Consider the following 15061-nt stretch of genomic DNA (forward strand, 5'->3'; position numbering starts at 1 on the left):
AGGCCCGCGCCGAGCCCACCGACGCGGCCTCTCCGCGCGCCGCGCTCCCCGCCTCCGCCCGCAGAGCCGCGGAGGGAGACTAGCCCGGCCGCCTCGCCGGCCCTCGCCCCCCACCCCCGGCTGCCGGTGCCGGGCGCTCCCGCCCCCCCGGGGCTCGGCTCGGGGCCGCCGCGGACGGCGGGCGAAGGCGCCGCGGGGCCCGGGCTTATGTAATGTCCTCCCCCCCCTCAGGCGTCGACGCCGGTCCCGGCCGCCGTGGGGGTGTGTGCGGGCGGGAAGGGGGCTGGGGGTCGCCTCAGCCCGTGCGCCCCGGGCCCCCTGCCACTGTCTCGGCCGCGGCCGCTGCTCTCCGGCCCGGTCCCCTCCGCACTCCCTGCTCCCGCAGTTCGAACTCAGCCGGGCGTCCCGCTTGCCCCACTCTCGCCCGGTCCCTCTCGCTCGCTCGCTCGCTCTCTCCTCTCTCTCTCTCTCTCCCTCTCCCCCCCAGCCTAGCACACAAACAAGATGGCGGCTGTTGTTTCTTGCCTCTGCCGAATCCTCCTTACAGGATAGCGGTAGCGGCGGCGGCCGGAAATGAGCCAAAGATCGGGGGAGGGGGGGCAAGCAGGGATGGGGCCGGGGGCTCGGGGGCGGGGCGGGGGCGGGGCTTCGGCCTAGCAGCTCACACAATGGGGGAAGCAGCGCCGGGGGCGGTGCCGGCTCTAATTATGGGATCCGCCCAAGGGCCCAACGCGGTAGGCGCTTCCGCAAACTCCCCCGGCGTCACTCGGTGGCTCCCTTTAAAGGGGAGGTCCTGAAGAGGTTGGGGGGGGTCCGGGGTGGACCTAGAACGTATTTTCAGTCGGTGGACACTTAGGTGCCTGGGCTGGGTCTTTGCGCAAAAGGCGGTGGGAGCTCCAGCGCTCCTCGGCGAAGGCCGGCAGAGGCACGGTCCGATCGCCCGGTTTCGCCCTCTCGGGTTGATGGTCCTGGAAACCCTGTTAAATCCGCAAAGCACCTGCGGTTTCGGGATAGACACACATTGCATCCCCTCCCCGTTCCGAAAGGAACGGTTCATATCCCAAAGTCAGAAATGCGAGTCCTTTTACATTTCTCTGTGAAATGTCTGGTGCAAAAGGGAAAATTTGGACTGCGGAAATAATTGTCGAGTAGAAAAAACTGGGGTGGGGGGAAACCACAGGGAGGCGATTCAGGGCTAGACTCCCGCATGCTTTTTTTTACCCATCTCGTGTCTACACACCCTTACCAGGTACCACTCTCAGAAAAGAAGCCTTGAGAACTATTTTTCTGAACCTGCCTGAAACTTCCAAGGTCCTTTGGGGATGTTTCCACCCATCTCTAACAGATGAGCTTAATATAAGACCACGTTATGAAGTGCCTTAAATATAACGTAAATATGGAAGACAAGAAATGTTGAGTGCTAAAAATACTGCAACGCTAGAAAAAAGTGAGGAAATGTGCCTATGAAGTGTAGGGGGGCACCACAACTTAGCCCCAGAAAGCAGGGAGCATGCTTTCAGGTTCCTGGGATTCCAGGGTTTTCCTGTGTTTAGCATCCTGAAATCAAATGGGGTGGGGAAGGTAGCAAGGTTCCAGGTGACACTGAATCTTCAAGCCATTACCGATTGGATAGTGGGCTTGCCTACTATTCCTGAGACCTCAAGTTCAGGCGACAGGACTTCCGGGAAACACATTTTTCTCAGATTTGTCTTTTTTTAATTACGTTTATCTTGTGCATCTGCCTCTGTTGTTGTGTGTAAACGGGTGACGATACTTGCCCATGGCCCACATGTGGAATCCAGAGGACAAACCTGGAGAAGTCACTTCTCTCCTTCAGTACAGTATGGGCTCCAAGGTTCCAACCCAAAGCTACGGCTTAGCAGTTTGGGTCTACACCGACTGAACTGTCTCATCAGGCCCTATTTTCTGTATTTCCAATCTTAACCTGTTTTGCTAGTGGCTGGACTTCCTTAGTTTTTGCCACTTAAGAGAATAGCTTAAGAAACTAAATTAGCTGGGAGGTGGTGGCACAGACTTTTTAATCCAGGCCTTGCACAGAGAAACTCTTTCTCAAAGAAGAGAAAGAAAAACTAGAAGCTGGTGAGGTGAAGACCAGATTTCCTTCCCAGGAGCCATGTGCTAGAAAGGGCAGCCTCCGAAGAATAAGAGACATCTAGAACTGACTGATGGATCCTATGAAGCAACTCTGGAAGGGCAGTGGCAGACACACCTTTAATCCCATCACTTGGGAGGTAGAGGCAGGTAGATCTCTCTTAAGTTTGAGGCCAGCCTAGTCTAGAGTTCCAGGATGACCAAAAAACCAAAACAACTAACTCCAGTTGCCTACCTAATTGATTTTGTCTTGTGATCTGGAAACCTAGTTAAAGCAAACTAGTCGGGAAGAAAAATGCAGTACCTGGGAATTGAAGCCATGGTTTGGAGTAACTAGGCAAGGGCTCTCTACTGCTGAGCTACAGTCCAACCCACAGAGTGTTTTTGATTTTCACTTTGAGGCAAGGTCTCATTAAAATGCCCAGGCTAGCTTTGAACATGCAGTCCTCCTGTTTCAACCCCCTGAGTGCTATAATGATGACAGGGTTACGCCACCACACACGGCTCAGGAAGTAACTCCTGAAAACTGTCACAGGATAGGGCTAGAGATGTGGCTCAGCTGGCAGAGTGCTCTCCTAGCATGTGTGAGACCCTAGGTTCAAATCTCCCAAATCTCTGGCACCATGACTAGGCATGCTTTATCCCAGCACTTAGAGAATGGGGGCTCGGAGGTAGAGGGGAAGGCAGGACAAGATCAGGACCTTAAAAGTAACTTTAAAAACATCAAAAGTGGGATCATGCCTTTAATTCCAGTACTTGGGAGGAGGTGACAGCAGGGAGATCTCTTATTAGTTTGAGGCCTGCCTGCTCTACAGGAATCTCTGCCTGATTTCAAGGACAGCATGGGCTACATAGAACCTATCTCCAAATAAAAAGAATAAAATAAAAGGTGGGATTTTAGGGGCTGGAGAGACACCTCTTCCAGCAGACCCAGATTTTATTCCCAGCATTGACATGGCCAATTTATAACCAGGCATTGCCCACATAGCATACATTTAGACAAAACATTCATAGGTCTTCTTCAAAGTAGGGAGAGGCAGGTAGATCTCAGTGAGTTCAAGGCCAGCCTGGTCTACAAAGTGAGTCAAGGACAGCCAAAGCTATACAGAGAAACCCTGTCTCAAAAAAAAAGAAAAAAAAAAAAAGTGATAGCCAAGCCTGGTGGCACATGCCTTTAATCCCAGAACTCTGAAGGTGAAGGCAGGCAGAGATCTGGGAGCTCAGGGCCAGCCTGGTCTATACAGAATTTCAGGAAAGTCAAGGCTACATAGAGACACCCAAAGAAAAGACTATGACCATTGTCTTGGGGCTATAGCTTAATGGTAGAGCAGTTGTCTGATAGGCGTGAATCTTGGCAACTATCCTCAGCTCTTCAAGAAGAGAAAAACACTTAGGCAATAGAAGTGGTCTATTAGGAATTGGGGGACGCAGGAGACAATAGAGACTAGCAGGTAAGAGTTGGGACAATGAAGCCAGAAAGTGCTGGGCTTCAAGTCCTGCTGTATCCTTTAGAAACTATGTGACTCAGGCAAATTAACCATCTATGGGGTGAGTTTCATAATCAGGCCTGCTCTATTCTGTGGCTGGGCAGTAGAGCATGGAGAGAGCATGGAGTTAGTTTGCCTTAGGGTGTATCCCCATCACAGGAAGAGGAAGGATGGTAAAGCCACATACAATGCCTGGTGCATAGTGACCATCCAATACACCGTTACCATTTTGCATCATCCTATGGGGGAGAATCTCAAGTTTGAGACCAGCCTGTCTGATAGAGACTCAAAAACGATGAATAATAAATTATTAACGAAAAGGAAAGAATTGAATATAACTCGAAAGAGTTATCAGGAGCCTAGGGAGATGGCCCAGTTAGAAAAGTGTTTGCCTCACAAACATGAGGCCCAAGCTTTGATCCCCAGCACCCGCATTAAAATACATTTTTCAAAAACTGGTAGCAAGGGGCTGGAGAGATGGCTCAGTGGTTAAGAGTACTGGCTGCCCTTCCAGAGGTCCTGAGTTCAACTCCCGGCAAACACATGGAGGCTCCTGATCCTCTTCTGGCATGCAGGTGAGCATGCAGATAGAGCACCCATACACATAAAATAAATAAATCTTTTTTTTTTTTTTAATTAGCATGTAATTCCAGCAGAGGCAAGTGGATCTGAGTTCAAGGCCAGCCTGGTCTGCAAAGCTGTCCAGCACAGCCAAGGCTACATGGTCTGGAAAAACAACTAAAATAGGCAGCTGGAGAGATGGTTCAGCAGCTAATCTCTACTAGAGGTCCTGAGTTCAATTCTCAGCACACAGGTGAAGATGCACATAGAACAATCATACATTAAATAATTTAAAAAAAACTAAAATAAAATAAATAAATGGAAATTAAAAAGTGGTAGCACACACCTGTAACCCTAATACTGAAGAAGACAAAGACAACAAGGGGAATCCTGGAGTTTTCTAGCCAGCTGACTGGCCGCACCGGTGAGCTCCAACTTCAATGAGACCCTCAAAACATAAAGTGGCACACAGAGAGAAACCCTGTCTTGAAAAACCAAACAAACAAACAAAATCGATGGAGAGGTACAGAGGAAGACATCCAGCACTGAACTCCAGCCTCTATATGAATGCACACACATGACCATAGACATGCTCATGCATACATGACATGATCTACCAGACGTGTAAGAACTAGAATGACAGCTTGGACAAATTTAATGCCGAAACCTCATGAACAAAGCCCTTTCCCAGGTGCCCTGACGACTGCCGGAGAATCAAACCCCCGAGAGCGGATGTAAGAACAAGAGTGATTGCATTGGCCTAGTGTGGGCCCATCACTTACACTTGGCTAAGATTTCTTTTTTTTTTTAAGATTGGTTTTCCTTAGTGTGTGAGTGCTCTATCAGCATGTACACCTGCATGGCAGAAAAGATCACCAGATCCCATTATAGATGGTTGTGAGGTTTCTCTGTAGTTCAAGGCTAGCCTTGAACTCACAAAGATCTGCCCATCTCTGCCTCCTGAGTGCTGGGATTAGCTTTACTTCCACAATCTTTTTTTTTTTTTAAGATTTATTTATTTATGTATATGAGTGCTCTGTCTCCATGTACCCCTGCACGCCAAAAGAGAGCACCAGATCTCACCATAGATGGTTATGAGCCACCTTGTGGGTGCTGGGAATTGAACTCAGGGCCTCTGGAAAAGCAGAGAGTGTTCTTAACCACTGAGCCATCTCTCCAGCCATACTTCCGCAATCTTGATGAAACATATCTGGATTAGTCAAGTTCCCGGCAGCACTAGATAGAACAGTTCTGGCTGGGCTTATAGAGAGGAATTGTAGAGAGTTCTTATTAGACACAGAATTTCACTTTGGGAAAATAAGAAAATTCTGGAGTGGAGATGATGCCAAAACATGTAAATGCACTAAACTATGAACTTAAATGATTAAAATAGAAGCTTATTATGGTAGCACATACCTGTAATTCCCAGCACTGAGGAGGCAGAGGCAAAGGATTCAAAGTTTAAAAGCTCAAAGCCAGCATAGGAAAAATACCCTGCTCTATCTTTTTGGTTCGTTTCGTTGTCAAGACAGGGTTTCTTGGTGTAACCTTGACTGTCTTAGACTCTCTTTGTAGACCAGACTGGCCTCAAACTCACAGAGATCCACCTGCCTCTGTTCCCCAAGTGCTGAAATTACAACCATGCACAGGCTTAAAAATAGTTTTCTTTTCTCAGAGTAGCGGTGGTACATGCCTTTAATGGCAGAGGCCAGTGGGTCTCTGTAAGTTCACATGGTGAGCCAAGGCTGGTGAGAGAAACCCTGTCTCAGCTCGACAGTGGTGGTACATGCATTTAATCCCAGAACTTGGGAGGCAGAAGCAGGCAGATCTCTGAGTTTGAGGCCAGCCTGGTGGTCTTCAAGTTCAAGGACAGCCAAGGCTACACAGAGAAACCCTGCCTTGAAAAACCACATTTAAGCCAGGCACAGTGGTACATGGCTGTAATGCCAGCACTCTGGGAGGCAAAGGACAACAGCAGCATAACAGGGTAGATGGACTTACCAGTGAGACATGAAATAAGTCAAAAAGACAAACCCAAAGCTGGGTGGGACAGTGCACACCTTTAATCTCAGGGCTCAGGTGGCAGAGGAAGTCAGGTCTCTGACTTCCTGGGCCAACCTGGTCTACAGAGTTAGTTCTAGGACAGCCAGGGCTACACAGAGGAACCCTGTCTCCAAAAAACCAAAAAAATCAAAAAGTCCCCTTTCCGTGAACCAGAGCCTTGTCTCCCAGTTCATTTTTGATCCAGTAAAGCTGACAACCTAAGATTAACCACTACAGATAACAAGTAGGACTTACGTGTTTATTTTGAAGTAGGGTGTCATAATATAGCCATAGCTGGTCTGGAGCCACAGAAATCTGCCTGCCTCTCCCTCCTGAGGGTTCGGGGACAGCAGGACAGCCAGGACTACAAAGAGAAACCCTGTCTCAAACAAACCCAGCACTCAGGGAAGCAGAGGCAGGTAGATCTCTGTGAGTTCAAGACCAGCCTAGGTCAAGCATGTCCAGGACAGCCAAGTCTTGTTACACAGAAGAAAGAAAGAATGAAAGAAAGAAAGAGAGAGAGAGAGAGAGAGAGAGAGAGAGAAAGAAAGAAAGAAAGAAAGAAAGAAAGAAAGGGAGAAAGGGAAGAACACGTTGTACTATATATAAGCACACACAAATACACAATACCCCTTCTGTAAAACTAGAGGGCTAAGCAAGTGGCTCAGCAGTTAAGAGCACTAGCCGCTCTGCCAAAGGGCCTGCGTTTGATTTCCAGCACCTACACAACCCCTCACAACCCTCTGTAACTCCAGTTCTAAGCAATTTGAAACTTTTAGGCCTCCGGCCTCTGAGGATGTCAGGCACACAAGTGGCGGTGCCCAAACACAAAGCCAAAACACTCCTAAACACAACACTTTTAGGAATAGTGGCACACCCCTTTAATCCCAACACTTGGGAGGCAGAGGCAGGCAGATCTCTGCGAGTTCCAGACCAACCTGGTCTACACAGAGAGTTCCAGGACATTCCCAGCTATCTAGTGAAACCCTGAATGGAAAAAATAAAATAAAATAAAATAAAATAAAATAAAATAAAATAAAATAAAATAAAATAAAATAAAATAAAATAAAAAGCCAAAAAGTGAATCCAGACCCACTGGCACAATGGATGAAGTGCCTGCTACAGATGTACCAGGAGCTGAGTTTGGACCCACAGTACCCACAAGAAAACCCAGATGTGGTGGCCCATCCCTGCAAACCCTGTGCTGGGAAGTAGAGAAGGGAGGATGCCCAGAGCTTGCTGGCCAGCAAGTGTAGCCAGGTGATGAACTCTATGTCCAGCGAGACCCTGTCTCAGAGAAACAGGATGTACAGCCAGGCAGTGGTAGCACACACTTTTAATCCCAGCACTCCCGCAGAGGCAGGAGAATCTCTGCGTTCTACAGCCTGATCTACTCAGTGAGTTCCAGGACAGCCAGAACTGCACATAGAACCCTGTCTCAAAAAAAAAAAAAAAACAGAAAAATAAAAAAGATTGAAAGAGAAAGACAAAGCCGGGCTTGGTGGCACACGACTGTAATCCCAGGATTCTGCGAGACAGAGGCAGGCAGGGGGATCTCTGTGAATTTCAGAAAAGACGGTCTACACAAAGAAACCCTGTCTCAAGAAAGAAAAAAAATAAAAATAGTGAAAGACAGCCAACTCTATCTGTTAATACATAGGGTTTCTCTGTGTACTTCGGCTGTTCTTGCCTTGCTTTGTAGATCAGGCTGGCCTCAAACTCAAAGAGATCTGCCTGCCTCTGCCTCACACGTATCCCACAAACAGGCACTGTCTTAGTTGGGGCCTCTATTGCTGTGATGAACCATGATCAAAAGCAACTTGGGGTGGAAAGGATTTACCTCATCTTTCAGCTTATAGTTCATCATCCAGAGAAGTCAAGGCAGGAATCTGCAGGCAGGAGTTGATACAGAGGCCAGGGAGGGATGCTGCTGACTGGCCTGCTCCTCCTATCTTGCTCCTCCAATCTTGCTCAGCCTGCTTTCTCATATCACCCAGGAGTGGGACGGCCCACCTCGAGCTGGGCCCTCCCACATCAATCATCAATCAAGAAAATATGCTAAAGGCTTGCCTCCAGGCCAATATGGTAGGGGTATTTTCTCCTCAACTCAGGTTCCCTCTTCCCAAATGACTCCAGGTTGCATCAAACTGACATAAAACGAGCCAGCACAAGCACATGTGCTGTTTTTGTATGTACTCATAACTCCAGGTGCACACAAAGGCCAGGGGCATCAGATCTTCCAGAGCTGGAGTTAGAGCAGTTATGAGCCGCCAGATGTGGCTGCTGGGAAAGGTACACACACTGATACACACACATATTCAACACACAGCACCTACATGATATGCTCCCTGTATTGCAAACACATCCTAATCAAATCAAATCAAAATAGGCAAAACCAGAATTGTTCCTTTGTACCCAAAAACGGAGCTCCAAGGGATGGTAAGAAGAAACATATGCAAATGAGATCTCTTTTTGATGCCTTGCTGCCCCTCAGCTCAGGCCATGCATGGTAACTATGGCTGCATTGTGTGGACCTATCAGACGGAGATGCTACCCAAAAGATCTCAAAATAGCTCTGCTCTGCTTGCTGTGGCGGCTCGCCTCTGCTCCAATCAGCAATAGCTCGCTCTTCACTATTGTTGCTATGTGACAAACTATTGGCTCTCAGCCTTAATCCCAGCCTCCAGAGAGGGAGGGAGGGCAGAGGGTGTTTGAAAGAGGATCTTGCCCAGAATCTGTGTAACAGGGATTCCTCGGCAGGAGATACAACCTAAGGCATCTATTGTACAGCCTCAGGAGGAGGGAGGACGCTGGGGAATGTGGCCTTGAAGATAAAAAACATCAAACCAAGCCCAAGTGGTGGTTCAAGTGTGTAATCCCAGCTCTCAGGGAGGCAGAGGTAGATGGAGCTCTGTGAGTTTGAAGCCAGCCTGGACAACAAAGTCCAGGATAGCCAAAGATACACAGAGAAACCCTGTCTCAAAAAAAAAAAAAAAAAAATAGATATACAAATCAAACAATCCAGTTATCCAGTTGGTGGTAGCGCACACCTTTTAATTCCAGCAGAGGCAGGCAGAAATCTGTGAATTTGATGTCGAGCCTAGTCTGTAGATAGAGTTCCAGGACAGCCAGGGCTAAACAAAGAAAGCTGGTCTCGAAAAATAATCAAACAAACAAAATAACAAAAAAAAAAATCAATCAATCAGGGGCTGGAGAGATGGCTCAGAGGTTAAGAGCACTGGCTGTTCTTCCAAAGGTCCTGAGTTCAATTTCCAGCAACCACATGGTGGCTCACAACCATCTATAATGATATCTGGTGCAGGCAGAATACTATATATATATATATATGTGTGTGTGTGTGTGTGTGTGTGTGTGTGTGTGTGTGTGTGTAATAAATAAATAAATAAAATCTTTAAAAAAAAAATCAATCAAACAAACAAACAAAAACCCAGCTCAATTCACTGGACATTTGTGAACTTTAATTTGGGCTCAGATTCAAAAGTCACACGTTCTCCATCTTCCTCTGCTGGGCTTTTAGAGAGAGACAAACTCACAAATGAGCCACACCACATGAGTGACATTTGGGGTACAACATGGGCTCTCAGGATGAGCCCTCAGAGGGGCTCAACTTTGGACATGGTGAAAGGGTTACAGGAGATCCATATAGAATTCCGCCACGGGACAGACAGTCCGGTAGTGACATCAGAGACCATGACAACGCCCTGTAGCAAACAAGAAGACAGTGTGACGCCTGGCCTGCAAGATTCTGATATTCCTCCTGTAAAGAGGGCCAAGGAACTAAGTCTGAAAGGGGTTAGAGGTGTTGTCTCGGTAGAAAGGGAAAACACCCTAAATCAGGCATTAAACTGCAGGCTCATAAACCTAGAACCTAGGAGGATCAAGGGTTGAAGGTCAGGGCTGGAGAGGTGGCTCAGAGGTTAAGAGCATTGGCTGCTCTTCCAGAGGTCCTGAGTTCAATTCCCAGCACCCACATGGTGGCTCACAACCATCTATAATGAGATCTGTTGCCCTCTTCTGGTGTGCAAGTATATATGCAGACAGAATATAAATATAAACAATAAATAAATAAATCTTAAAAAAAAAAAGAGTTTAAGGTCATTATCAGGGATATAGTGAGTTCAAGGCCACTTTGGGCTAAGTGAGACCCTGACTTAAAAAAATCAGCTGGTTTGATTCCAGCACTTGGGAGGCAGAAGCAGGTGTAACTTTGTTGAGTTCAGAGCCAGCCGGGTCTACAGAGTGAATTTCCAGACAGGTTAGGGCTACACAGAAAAACAAAATATTAAATTAGAGTGAGGTGTGTTGGTACACAACTTTAATCCTAGCATCTGGGGATGCAGACAGATCTCTGTGACCTGGGAGAGTTCCAGGACAGCCAGGGCTATGCAGAGAGATGCTGTCTTAAAAAAAAAAAAATTTTTTTTAATTAGTGGCTAAAGAGATGTCTTAGGGGTTAAGAGCACTTGCTGCTTGGGAGCACTTCTCTCTTGCAGAGAACTCAAGCTTGGTTTCTAGGAGCCACAAGAGGCACCTGTAACTTCAGTTCCCGAAGAACCCGATGCCTCCGGTCATGCCCACACACCAGCACACACATAATTTAAAATAAAAATAGTTTTAGGTTCAATTTAATTTAAAACTGGAAAAAACGTAAGTGAGAGTAATCAGATAACTCCTTGAATCCGTGTGGAGAAAGGGAGTATGCTTGACACAAAGGTCAGGATCTGAATCGCGGCTATTGGTGCTGTGGCTCATTAGGGAGCTAAATAAATGGCCTAAGCATCACCAGGGGCATGCAGGGCAGCAAGGCTGCATGGATCCCTTCTTCCAACCCGACACACATCCCAGACCATGTGACCTCAGGTACAAGTGCAGGTGACACGAGAGGAGCCTCTCTTTGTCCCCCTTACCCCAAGGCTCACTGCAGGTTAAGCCTTTAAACCACTTTCTTGACTCATCTCAGCATAAGTCAAAATAAGAACAATTCGAAAGTATTGTGTGATGGTATACATCTAAACCCCAACACCCAGGAGGGCAAGGAAGGAAGATTAGTCCCAGGCAAGCCTGGGATACACAGTGAGTCAGTTCTAGATCAGCCTGGGCTACTGAGCAAGATTCTATATCAGAGGAAAGAAAGAAAGAAAGAAAGAAAGAAAGAGAGAGAGAGAGAGAGAGAGAGAGAGAGAGAGAGAGAGAGAGAGAGGGAGGGGGGAGGAAGGAAGGAAGTGGAAGGAAGGAAGGAAGGAAGGGGAAGGAAGGAGGGAGGAAGGGAAGGAAGGAAGGAAGGAGGGAGGGAGGGAAGGAAGGAAGGAAGGGGAAGGAAGGAAGGGAAAGAAAGAAAGACAGAAAGAAAGAAAGAAAGAAAGAAAGAAAGAAAGAAAGAAAGAAAGAAAGAAAAAGAAAGGAAAGGTTTAGAGATGGATCAAATCTTAAGACCTTAGTCCAATTCGTGTGACCCAGATGGTAGGAGAAAACTGACTCCTACAAGCTGTCTTCTGACTTCCACAAATGCACACCCACCATCCACACACATAGAACCATAAAAATGAAAAGAAATAAATGATGTAACTTAACATTTATAAAGAGAAAGCAATTTTAAATAATGTATAGGTCAACATTCTCATTTTTTTTTTATCATTCTCATTTCTGTTTGTTTGTTTTGTTTTGTTTTTTTCCAGACAGGGTTTCTCTGTGTAGTTCTGGCTATCCTGGACTCACTCTGTAGACCAGGCTGTCCTGGAACTCAAGAGATCTGCCTCCTGAGTACTAGGATTACAGGCATGTGCCACTACTGCCTGGCTCCACTGATTTTTTTTAACTTATTATTTTTTAGGTGTGTGCGCGCCTGTTTTTGTACGTACTCATAACTAGAGGCGCACGTGAAGGCCAGGGGCATCCATTGTCCTGGAGCTGGAGTTACAGCAGTTACGAGCTGCCAGATGTGGCCGCTGGGAAAGGAACACCAGCCCTTTGATCCATCTGATCCATGATCCATCTCTCAGTCCAGGCCCCCTCACCCACTCTTGTTCAGAAGCCAGGGTCTCATGATGTACCTTTGGTTGGCCCGAAACTCACTGTGTAGACCGGGGGTGGCCTCTGCCTCCCGAGTGAGTGCTGAGATTAAAGGCTTGGCTATGCCATCCACTATTGAAGCCACCTCTGTTCACTTGCGCTTTGTCCCAGCTCTGCTTTCTGTGATGACCAGATGGGTTTGGCATATACTGCACACCCCTAATTTCAACATTTGTGAGGCTGAGGTTGGAGGTTTGGTGCAAGTTTGAGGATCAGCCCACACCACATAGAGCTCCAGGTTAGCCTGGGATACAAAATAGACTCCTATGGGGGCTTAGAGCTCAGTTGGTAGAGTGCTCGCCCAGCAAGCACAAAGAGAGGGCTTGCGTGCCCAGCGCTACATTAACCTCCCCTGCCTACCCGATTCCAGTCCACCCTGAAATTTTATGAGAGCCCGGCTCAAAAACAAAATAAAAACAAACAAACAAACAAAAGAACGCTACACAGGTAGCTGAAGAGATGGCTTAGCAATTAAGACTTGAGTTTCCCAGAGCCCATATTAGGCAGTGGACAAAATTACAGCCCTCTTCTGCAAACCCCCACCCCACCCCCACACATGTGGCAATGACTACACAGAGAGAGATAAGATAGACTCATATACTTAGAAATAAAATAAATTAAAAACAACAACAACAAATGGCTAGGTAGTGATGGCACACTCCTTTAATCCCTGTACTCAGGAGGCAGAGGCAGGCAGATCTCTGTGAGTTCAAGACCAGTCTACAGTTCGTGCTCAGCCAGGGCTACATACAGAGAAACCCTGTCTGGAACAAAAGACAAAAAAATTAAAATAAATAAATAAAAGAAAAAAGGGGAGGAGGACTACCTAGCTGGAAACGAGGAAGAGATCCTGCCTCAAACTAAGTAGAAGGGAGGACAGCTACCTGAGGCTAAGTCCAGCAGGTATGGGTACTCCCACACCAGTGCCGTACACACTTATGCGGACATGCCCAGGCATGCACAACGAGCCAGTTGAGTCCTTCCTTACACCGCTGGGAGAAGCTGAGCAGGCTGAGAGCAAAGAATAGCCTTAGCATGCACAGTGCCCCAGTCTAAGGTTCGAGCTCCAGGACCAAAACGAGTAAACAAAATGTTTTCCTGCTCTTGTTGTATTAGAGACCATATAACTTTGAACACAGATTTATGTGACTTAAGGATTTAAACCATGAGGGGCAGAATAGCTCAGCTGCAGGATACAAACACCTTCTCTTTTTTTTTTTTTTTAGATAATACCAAAGTTCTGAGTATTTATGAATATAAACCACAGAAAATGGTCCATGAGTTACTGTTATCAAGTTTCTTTCTTCGCTTTCTTCTTTCTCTCTTTTATCCTTTCTTCTTTCTTTCTTTCGTTTTGTCTTTGTGACAGAGGGTCTCTATTATGTAGCTCTGGCTCCCCCGGAACTCATTTGTAGACTGAGAGATCTAGCTGTCCACCTGCCTCTTTCTCAGGAGGGCTGGGATTAAAGGCGTGTGCCGTTACATCGGAGCAGAGTTGTCAAATCCCTTCATTTTAACCACCCTGAAGAGAGTGGACTAGTTCCTTGTTGTGATTTTGGTTTGTGTTGTTATTTGCTTCTCTGCGTGTTTGTGTATGTCTGTGTCTGTGTTTAACAAAAGTTCTCTTGCATCCCTGACTGAAATATGTAGCCTTGACTATCCTGGAATTCATTTGGTAGATCAGGCTGGCTACCCTCACAGAGATCCACCTTTGTGTGCCACCAATGCCCAGCCAGGAAGCTGAGGAAAAAGGAAGAATTGAACAAAATGGGCCCATCAAAAATATTCTCTGGAGAACTGCCTTCCTCTAGCTACGCGCCTTTCATGAGCTCCCAATCTGAAACATCTAATTATGAGTTCTCTAAACCTGACATTGGGAAAACAAGTCTTTAACAAATGAGTTTCTTACGCAAACAGCATGAAAGGACAGGTTCTGGGTTCATCGAAGGGATCTTGTTCTTGGAGTGGAGCTACACACCTTTAATCCAAGCATCTGGGAGGCAGAGGCAGGCAGATCTCTGAATTCAAGGCCAAATGGCATATAGTGAGTTCCAGAGAAGCAGGGCCAGCAAGGACTGCATGGCAATTTAAGTGCTCAGTGACCAGGGACTGGTTAAACACAGATTAATATTGGTTTGTTTGTTTGTTTCTGTGTTGTTTTTTTTTGTTTTGTTTTGTTTTGTTTTTTTTGACAAGGTCTCACCATTGTAACCCTGGCTGGCCTGGAATTTGTTATGTAGACCAGGCTGGATTTGAACCTACAGAGATACACATAACTGTTTCCTTAGTGCTGTGACTAAAGCCATGCATCACACCCAGCTGAGTTTAGTGTTCTTTTCAAAGGAGTACTATGGAGGTGGTTTTCGATCTTTCCTTTAAAATTATTTGTAGCCAGGACGTGGTTGCTTACACCTTGAATCCCAACACTTGGAAGGGAGAGAGGCAGGTGGTTTTCTGAGTTCAAGACCTTTCTGGTTTATAGGAGTTAGGGCTACACAGAAATACCCTGTCATGAAAAAGAAATAAAAACAAACAAATAAAACAACATAAAAAAAAACAAAAATTATTTGTTAAAAATTACAAAGTGTTATTGTTTTTACATGTCTGGATGTGAAACAGCACATACTACAATATGCTTATGGAAGTCAGAAGACAACTTTTAAGAGTTGGTAGCCAGGGGCTGGAGAGATGGCTCACTGGTTAAGAGCACTGTCTGCTCCTCCAAAGGACCTAGGTTCAACTCCCAGCACCCACATGGCAATGCATAG

The sequence above is a fragment of the Meriones unguiculatus genome, chromosome 8 (assembly GCF_030254825.1).
Source record: "Meriones unguiculatus strain TT.TT164.6M chromosome 8, Bangor_MerUng_6.1, whole genome shotgun sequence".
Lineage (NCBI taxonomy): Eukaryota > Metazoa > Chordata > Mammalia > Rodentia > Muridae > Meriones > Meriones unguiculatus.